This window comes from Lampetra fluviatilis, chromosome 35 (assembly GCF_964198595.1).
Source record: "Lampetra fluviatilis chromosome 35, kcLamFluv1.1, whole genome shotgun sequence".
In the NCBI taxonomy this organism is placed as follows: Eukaryota; Metazoa; Chordata; class Hyperoartia; order Petromyzontiformes; family Petromyzontidae; genus Lampetra; species Lampetra fluviatilis.
In genome coordinates, this window is record NC_136309.1 from 3609342 (window position 1) to 3619841 (window position 10500).

The following is a 10500-nucleotide window of genomic DNA, read 5'->3' on the forward strand; positions in this document are numbered from 1 at the left end:
TTTGTTCATTTGTAAATGTGACAAACAAACAACAACAACAACAACAACAAAAATATGACGTGCATGCAAAGACGAATTTGTTGGGGTTATGTGTTTTTTTAAATTAATTTTGCGATGTTTGGATTTTGTTTTTGATATATATTTTGTATGTATGTACGTACATGTGTGTGTGTATGTGCGTGTGTGTGTGTGTGCCCGTGTTGCACTCTTTGCACAGGGCCGCCCAGAGGTGGTGCTTTGGTGGGGGGAGCGAGTGGGGGGGGGGGGTACGAGTGGGTGGGGGGCAAATTCGCCTCCGGGGCGACACGCAAAATAAGTCTCCCACCCCCCAAAGACAAACATCCCCCGTATAGCCTTAACATACTGTTGGGGCAAGTGCTGTTAGCGAGCACCTATGAAGGCCGACACGGCACACAAGGCGGTGGGTGGCCAACACCACGCCCGGCCGCCTTTGTCTCCCTAGTAGCGATGTTTACACATCGACCTAAGGGTGGCCCAGGACCCGTTCAAATAATCGTCACTGGGTGTTGGCCGTGAACGGGAATCGAACCCGGGTCACCAGGTTCGTAGTGCAGCGCGCTAACCGCTACACGACCGCTCCCCGCACACACTTCCTTTTATTGCGAATATCATCTTCGGAATTTCACTCGAAACGTTCAGAGCGACTCCTCGCATCGAGCCCCTCTGTGCTCATCTCCCGTTTACAGCCCTGCTGAGCCAGGGGCGGAAATTCCATATTCTTATGGCGGGGGCCACGGTCTGTCCATCCATAGGACACCCGCAAAAAAAAAAGATGCGTTTACTCGGTTTTTTATCGCCCGACCCTGGAGGGACGATGGGGCTGAGTCGAACCTCCACCCGGAGCTTGACCTACGCGAACCTTCCAGCACGAGCCCGCTCGGCTCCTCTGGCATCGATCCTCCGGCGCAGCATAAGCGACGTCTCGACCAAACGAGCGGCGTTAAAAATGCCTCGGCCGAATTGGTCTGAAGAAATCGGCTTGAAGGGGACCCGGCCCAAATCGTTGCCCCCCTCCTGACTCGCCCCGGGGCCGCCACGGTCGTCTCTCGATGGGCCCCGTGTCTGTGCACGTGGTTTTTATTATTTATTGTCCAATGATCGTCATCGTGTCTCGCTTCCTCCCCACCGGCTCGCTCCCCTCCCTCCCTACCTCCCTCCCTCCGTCGTCCTTGCGTGTTTTGTCATTTTTTTTTTGGGGGGGGGGGAGCGGGTAAGAAATATTCCACCAGTGGAGCAAAACAAAAAAAATATTTGAACAAAATAAATAAAGAAACCCAGTGCCACTGCTTTCGTAAGGCAGCCTCCCCCTGTCACTTCTGTGCTGATGGTCGCGAGGCGACGCTGTTGGAGTTTCGCCGCCGATGGGATTCCGTGGGGAGCGAAACGTTCGCAGACGAACTACAACGACCACGACGACAACGCCGCGGATTTTCCATCGGCCGACCGATGTCAGCCGCGAGCGGGCGAAGGGATGTCATCTCCGTCGCCTGTATCGCAGGAGGTCGTGGGTTCGATCCCCCGAACCTCCTGACGATGCCTGCTGCTGTTGTATATTCGGAGTCCGCGTGCTCTCTGTCTCTCTCTCTCTCACCGTGTTAGTCTCGTGGAATGTTTTTCGGATCTCTACAGTTTTGATCTATTACCTCCTCCTCTACATTTAGAATCAACACTCGCGGACATTATTCAGCTGCTACGATACATTTCCACGTGGTGGTGGTGGTGGTGGTGGTGATGATATCAGCCACCTTTATGGTTCTTTCGGTAAAGTCACGTAGAAGGGAAATAATAAAATAATAAAAATAAAACATAATAAAATAATTATCACGACGTTTCGGCCACAACGCAAGCAGCCGTCCTCAGGTGAAGAACAGGTCTGTCGGAAAGACAGCGTCTGAATGCGTTGTGGCCGAAACGCCGTGAGAATTATTTTATTATGTTTTATTTTTATTATTTTATTGTTTCCCTTCTACGTGACTTTACCGAAAGAACCAAGAAAATGAATCCCTGCAGTCACGAAAGCTTTAAGTCGTGAGAATTATTGTATTATGTTTTATTTTTATTTTTTATTATTTCCCTTCTACGTGACTTTACCGAAAGAACCAAGAAGATGAATCCCTGCAGTCACGAAAGCTTTCAATCGATATAAGCCACGTCGACCACGAGCAATTATCACGCATAGACCAGCTCGCCTCTGCAACAAAAAAACCCCCAACAAAAACAACGAGATCATAGCTCAGTGGGCTTCACGGGCAGGTAAATAAACAGCGCCACGCTGCTCGGCCTCCGAGCCTGTCAATGGGACGCAGCGCGCGGGAGGAAGCAGAAAGTGGCATCGCGAATGAGACGCGGGCCGACACGCCGATGCCGTGGGTTGCGATGCGCCCGTCGCGCCTGCCATCGGATGAGTCCCAGCGCTGAGCACGTAACGCGCGTCAGAGGTCGCAACCGGGTACCCGATACCCGTACCCTACCCGATACCCGGCTACCCGTACCCGGCCGGTTACGGGTAGCCGTTTGCGACCCTGGTGCGGCCGGGTACGGGTAGGCCGTGAGTCACTGGTGAGTCACCGTTTGTCACTCATTTCCAAACGTCTTGTCTCTTCTCACAATTCAAGTTCCTAGAATCAACCCACCCACGCCTGCAACATGGCTTCATCCCGGAGGTCGCAATCAGGTACCGATACCCGTACCCTACCCGTACCCGGGTACGGGTAGGGTACGGGTACGGCCGGGTACGGGTAGTCGTTTGCGACCCTGGTGCGGCCGGGTACGGGTACGGGTAGGCCGTGAGTCACTGGTGAGTAATCGTTTGTCACTCATTTCGGGTAGGGTACGGGTACGGAACGGGTACCCGTACCCGGCGGGGTACGGGTACGGGTTCACATTTGCGACCCTGGTGCTGCCGGGTACGGGTAAGGAAACAAAACCCGTTTGCGACCTCTGACGCGCGTTGAACTTCTATAGCAACCGCCGCACGTGGCCGACCGTGCCAGCCGGAGTATGCGGGGCAAGGACGAGAGATTAACACGCGCAAAAAGCAGTTCTAGAGAAATGTGATTTCAAATCGGGCTAATTTGAGAGTGAATATTTGCCGGTGGTCTACTAATATCGGAAGGGAAGGGACGTTCGAGACGGCCGCAGAAAAACATTTGAAAGTGGACGATCATGTCAGCTGGTAACCCTGCACCGCCGCCACTGCACTGAGAGTGGGGAGAGAGAAAGAGGACGACTCAGAGAGAGAGGACGACTCAGAGAGAGAGAGAGGACGACTCAGAGAGAGGACGACTCGGAGAGAGAGAGGACGACTCAGAGAGAGAGGACGACTCAGAGAGAGAGGACGACTTGGAGAGAGAGAGAGGACGACTCAGAGAGAGAGGACGACTCCGAGAGAGGACGACTCAGAGAGAGGACGACTCAGAGAGAGAGAGAGGACGACTAAGAGAGAGGACGACTCAGAGAGAGAGGACGACTCAGAGAGAGAGAGAGGACGACTAAGAGAGAGGACGACTCAGAGAGAGAGGACGACTCAGAGAGAGTGGACGACTCAGAGAGGACGACTAAGAGAGAGGGCGACTCAGAGAGAGAGGACGACTCAGAGAGAGAGGACGACTCAGAGAGAGAGGACGACTCAGAGAGAGAGGACGACTCAGAGAGAGAGGACGACTTGGAGAGAGAGGACGACTCAGAGAGAGAGAGGACGACTCAGAGAGAGAGGACGACTCAGAGAGAGAGGACGACTCAGAGAGAGAGAGGACGACTAAGAGAGAGAGGACGACTCAGAGAGAGAGGACGATTCAGAGAGAGAGGACGATTCAGAGAGAGAGGACGACTCAGAGAGAGAGAGAGAGAGGACGACTCAGAGAGAGAGGACGACTCCGAGAGAGAGGACGACTCAGAGAGAGAGGACGACTCAGAGAGAGAGGACGACTCAGAGAGAGAGGACGACTCAGAGAGAGAGGACGACTCAGAGAGAGAGGACGACTCAGAGAGAGAGAGAGAGGACGACTCAGAGAGAGAGGACGACTCAGAGAGAGAGAGAGGACGACTCAGAGAGAGAGGACGACTCAGAGAGAGAGGACGACTCAGAGAGAGAGGACGACTCAGAGAGAGAGAGAGAGGACGACTCAGAGAGAGAGGACGACTCAGAGAGAGAGGACGACTCAGAGAGAGAGGACGACTCAGAGAGAGAGAGGACGACTCAGAGAGAGAGAGGACGACTCCGAGAGAGAGAGGGGACGACTCAGAGGCGCCATGAGGAGGAACCACCCACCCCTTCCCCCCCCCATCCCTTCCCCCAAGCTCTGCGATCCTCTATCCCAGTGTTCTTCATTGCAAGGCTCGCGGGCTACTGGCGACCCCGTGACAATTACACAAACAGTGACACCCCCATCATCATCATCGTCGTGCTGCTGTCACACTGACGAAACCTACACGAGGGGGGGGGGGGGGGCGGGCAACACTCTACCCCCGTACAGATGGAACAGATGGAACAGATGGAGTCCACGTTGTTTTTGCTGTTACCGGCTTCTCCTGGCACAGCAAGCGTGCGGATCCCTCCTTTACGCCCACCAACGGGAAGGGAGTTTCACACCAACATCTCTGTGTGTGTGTGTGTCTGTGTGTGTGTTTGTGTGTCTGTGTGTGTGTGTTTGTGTGTGTTTGTGTGTGTGTGTGTTTGTGTGTGTGTTTGTGTGTGATCCGATGGGGAGCGGTGGTGTAGTGGTTAGCGCGTTGCACTACGAAACCGGCGACCCAAGTTCGATTCCCGCTCACACGCAACACCGGTGACGATTATCTGAACCGGTCCTGGGCCTCCCCTAGGTGGACTCAGCCTCAAATGAGTACCTATTGCGGTGTGTAAACATCGCCACTGGGGAGACAAAGGCGGCCGTGCCGGCCTTCATAGGTGCTCGCTAACAGCACTTGCCCAAGACGTCTGATGAGGCTACACGGGGGATCTTTCTTTTTGACCGTATCTGCTCGTCAGCTCATGTGTGTGTGTGTACGGACGCGTGTGCCTTTGCGTCTGTCTCTGCCTGCGTGTGCGCGTGCCATTGCTTTGCTGCATTAGATTTGCGGATTGCGACTGTAATGGGAAAAGCGCAGCAAAGCATCGCGCCGAGCATTGTTTAAATCGTTTTGTTCAGCGAAGTGTCAAGCAATCCCCCCACCATCACCGCGCGCGCCGTGATGTAAACATTTCCATTACGCGCGCGGCCACGAGGGATTGACGTCCACTCGGACTCGTGTGCAGAGTTGTCCGAGGGGCAAATGGATATCAGCGAACGCCTATTTAAAAGTGCGCATAGCTGCTGACACACGAACTGCAAATCGCCCCCCCCTCCCCTCTCCCCCGACATTCCATACAGGGACAGACCCTCGCTTAGGGCTCACGATGCGTTGTTCCCGGAGAAGTGAGCGGCGCTAATCGAATCAGCGCTTAAACGGGGTCGTTTATCCCATTGTTTCTATGGGGATGCGTTCCCGACGGCGTTGTTATCAAACGTAGAGGCTCATTTGACGGGGTTAGATCTCGCGAATATAAATGTGTGGTTAAACACGCCGCCACCTCTCAGTGGGGGTTTGTCACGTGAACAAAACGTGTCAATCAATACCCGACTCGTTCAACACACAAGCCGGTGGTGTGCTGGAGAACAAAGCCCACGACGACATTCGCCAGGCGAGCGCCGCGACGAGTCGCCCGTCATTGCAACAGACCGGCATCATCAGGCGACAGCCAGAGATGTGGAGAAATCCTCGAGATGTGGCGCTTGAAGCAGCAAATGAACCTTATGGCGGCACCATAGTACCCCGGCTCTCGCATCGAGTCCGTGATGCAGTCATTTTTAGTCTGTTGATGGTGGGCGATGCCAGGGGAGGCAGGGGAGGTAGAGCCTCAACTGGCATACTCCAATGAAGATAGCTGTTACGAAAAGTAAAACATGAAATAATAATAAAATAAAATACATATTAAGATTTTTCCACTGATCTGTGTTATAAATGTCATTTCTGTACGATTCCAATCATTTTTCTCGTCAAAATCGCCAAATTTGCGGAGCTCCGCTGCAAATACAGGAAGAGACGAGAGGTGAGGCAGCGACGAGCTCAGCCTCCCCTCTGATTGCGCAACCCCTCAGAAACTGGATGGAGGGCGGGCAATAAGCGCGTGCCTGTTACTATCTCTCTGTGTGCCACCAATACTCTTTGGTTCTTTCGGTAAAGTCACGTAGGTTTCAAATAAAATAAATTAAATCACGACGTTTTCGGGCGCAACAACGAGCGTCCGTCATCAGGTGGGACAACCACAGCAAGAAACAATTACCGAAGTGGGCAAAAGGGGCTGCTGCCACAAGAGGCCATGTAGGCAGAGAAGGGGGGAGGAGACAGGGAGGAGAGATAGAGAGGGGGGCGTGGGGTCGGGGAAGTGGAGCGCTGCGAGAGCGTTTAGAGGAGAATCAGACAAAATGACGGGATGGGGGGGAGCGGAGCTGGGAGTTGGAGGCTGAAGAAACTGGAGATGCGGATATGAAGGCAACACCATAAAGTAGTTAAGGTCACCTATATAGCCTCTTGTCACGGCAGCCCTTTTGCCCACTTCAGCAATTGAAAAAAAAATGATGAACGAAGCAAAGTACCGACTACACCGAGCATCTTCTTGTTTCCTGTGATCGTAAAAAAGAGAGAGAGAGAGAAGGAGGAGGGGATGGCGGATAACCAAGCACCGCTGATGTTCTGTCGAATCTCGGCGAAGATGGAATTCCTCTTAATCCAGCCACAACGCCAGCAATGCCCTCGCTCTCTCTCTCTCTCTTACAGAGAGATACAAAGACAAAGGTCCACCCCCGCCCCCCCCCCCCGTATAGCCTTGGCAGAGTTTTGGGGCAAGTGCTGTGAGCGAGCACACCACGCCCGGATGGCGTCGTCTCCCCGATGCATTGCGTTCATTTTACGCATCGCACCACGTACTCGTTTGAGGCCGAGTCGACTTAGAGGAGGCCCAGGGCCGGTTCAGATCTTCGTCCCTTAATGTTGGCCGTGAGACGGGAGGTGGGGTGGGGTGGGGTGAGGAGGGGGGTATGGTTTCGTGGTGCGCTGCGCTAACTTGCAGCGCCACCGCTCCCCAAACTTGCGTCTCGTTTTTTTGTTTTTACAAAAGACGAATGGCCAAAAGAAAAAGCCACGCGCACGCGCACGTGACGCACGCGCACGTGACGCCCGCCCGCGCGCCCGCGCGCGCGCGCGGGCCGAGACGCACATTTGTTTTTGAGCGACGTGCCCGTAACGAGCCGTGAGCGTCTCGGCCGATGATGAATGGAGGTGGGGGGGCGCTTCAAAGGGCCGCTTTTCCCCCACAAAGCCCTGGGCTGAGATTGTCTCTCATCCAGGTGTTGGGGAACCTCATTTACATCTTCAAATCGACGCTCACGTATTCATCCCGCTCACGATGATGATGAGGTTTTTTTTCATCTCGATAATTATATTAATGAACCACGAAGAGGCTGTTTTTCTTTTTTCTTTTAAGAAGCCGGGACGAATGTTTGAAACGATATCGTCAAACACTGCACACACGCGACACACAACGCATACATCACGCACAAAGCACACAACACACATACACTACACACACACACAACGCACACAACACAGACACACCACACACACAACTCACACAGCATGAGGATGGCAGGTGAATGCTATAGATGGCACGCGCATAGATGGTTAATTGGAAATTCAACCAGCTCCATATGAGGTGCTGGTATCAAGCGCATGGACCAACAGTCCCTGTTCCGATTTAAAGCTTTCGTGACTGCAGGGATTCATCTTCTTGGTTCTTTCGGTAAAGTCACGTAGAAGGGAAATAATAAAATAATAAAAATAAAACATAATAAAATACAATTCTCACGACGTTTCGGCCACAACGCAAGCAGCCGTCCTCAGGTGAAGAACTGTTCTTCTATTTTATTCAGTTTTATTTTTATTATTTTATTATTTCCCTTCTACGTGACTTTACCGAAAGAACCAAGAAGATGAGTCCCTGTACCGTCACTGAATCGTGCAGCTGATGTTCATGCTTGGAACCTGGCGTGCACCCGAGGTGTAATGCAGAGATGTGCCGATTACATCACACGGTGTGCCGGAAAATTGCGAGACCCGCGTGGCCTTCGCAAGAAAATAAAAATAAAATCTAAAGGGGGCCCCCCTCCGACTGCTATCTGGCCCCATGGCGCTCAATCACTCACTGCCCCGCGTGTTTAGCGTGTCACGGCCCCCTCGGGGCATTCAAGTAGTCACCCATTGAGACGACTCTCTCTCCAGGGGCCACTTTAGCGAACGCTGGGGGGGGGGGGGGCAGGGGATGAAGTAATTGAAGTCGCGTGTCTCATCAGCAGTCATCTGCATGGGAGTTCAACTTCTGTGGAGGACATTGGCAAAACATCACTAGCAGCACCATCCAGCCAGCCACCTCCACCATCCCTCCGAAGGCTCGCTTGTTGACGAGGAGGGTGAACCCACAATAGACCGGGACTCACGGCTTAATAAACACATCTCTAACCGCCACGCTCCCACGTCCCCTCGCGTCTTGTTTTTTGTGTTTGTTTAGAAGACGAACCACTCACCGTTTGATGGACGTTACAACAACAACAGCCGCCACCGCTATTCACCACCAGCACACGGTGACCACGGGAGGAGGGCACAGCAGTGGATTTGTCTGCACCCGAACAAAAAACCGTGGCACAGAATCCGCAGTCGCCTTTGACAGCGAGGTGATCGCCCTCTTATCAGTGCTCGACTCTGCTGAGAATCCCGAAATCTAGCGCATTTCATTGGAAGTATACCCATGCAATTCAGCCTATGATATTGTTATTACCCAGAGTCCAATTATTGCAGCGCAGGAGTGGAGTGGTGGTTAGACTGTTACGTCATGTATGTTGAACTTCTTTCGCACCGTAATCGAAAGGTGCGGGGGAAGGACAACACACTAAACACAAAAAGCATTTCTAAAGAAATGAGTTTGCAATCTCGATGATGATGATGATGATTTAAAAGTGCACAGCTCCGAGTGGCTTCCTGTTATCGGAAGGAAGAGCGTTCCAGACGGCCGCAGAAGCGCATCTGAAAGCGCCGTGCGATGCCAGTGACCGCCTTTGTTCGATGGCCGAGCCAAAATCCATACAACGCAATGAAGCCGGTGGCCTGAATTCGATTATCGGCCCCAGGCTAGCATCGGCCACGTGTCATAACTGATATCGGTCCTGGGCCTCCTTTTAAACCTTGACCAGCCCGCACTGACCAGCGCAACAACGACAACAACAACCTCCATTCGCCACTGAGTGGCGGTGACGTCACCACGGCGCCTGTGCCAGGCTCGGTGCACGTTGGGGCTACGTGAAGTGTCGAACGCCCGCCGGCAGGAGGTCACGGGGCAGACCCAGCAGGTGCCACGGGTCGACTGGCTGAGTTGACTGCTGGCCGATGCACCACCTGTGCCCCCTACTGTGCCAAAGGTCAGCGCGGTGGAGAATGGTCAAACAACACCCCCGTGGCCTGTACGTGCGTGGAGAGGCCTAAACAATATCAGTCCGAACAAACCATAGGAACAAACAATATCACTCGGAACGACATGGGAACGCAACAACGACTCAATCGTGCACGATTAGTCACAACGACGGAGGAGGAAGATGCATCATCATCATCATCCACCATCACAGCTATAGATCATCACCCCGCGCCTGCCGATTTGAAATTTCAGCGATACCCCCGATTTACGTCCCCCCCCCCCCCCCCCCCCCCCGTTACGTCGTTTCGCAGTTACGTCGTCACTTTGATAACACCGCCACGTGATTTGCGTCGCATCGACCCCACACTTACGTCGCTGACAGCATCGTCCGACCATCCTTTCTCGTTATCCGTCGCCTCTCGCTCAGCCTTTCGCCTCCACCACCACCACCACCACCTCCACCACCACCACCACCACCACCTCCACCACCTCCACCACCACCACTACCACCACCACCAACACCTCCACCACCACCACCTCCACCACCTCCACCACCACCACCACCTCCACCACCTCCACCACCTCCACCACCTCCACCACCACCACCACCACCTCCACCACCACCACCTCCTCCACCACCACCTCCACCACCACCACACAACCTGCGACTCGCTTTGATCGACGTCGTTTCTACATTCGCCGTCACACCTGTCAGGAACGCATCCCCGACGGTAAACCAGGAAGCATTGCTGCATCTGGCTCGCTCGGCTCGAAGACAAAGTTGTCGTTTGCTATTTATCAACTGATTTTTCTTTTCTTGGTTCTTTCAGTAAAGTCACGCTGTCTCCCCGACAGGCCTGGTCTTCACCTGAGGACGGCTGCTTGCGTTGTGGCCGAAACGTCGTGAGAATAGTATTTTATTATGTTGAATTTTTATTATTTTATTATTTCCATTCTACGTGACTTTACCGAAAGAACCA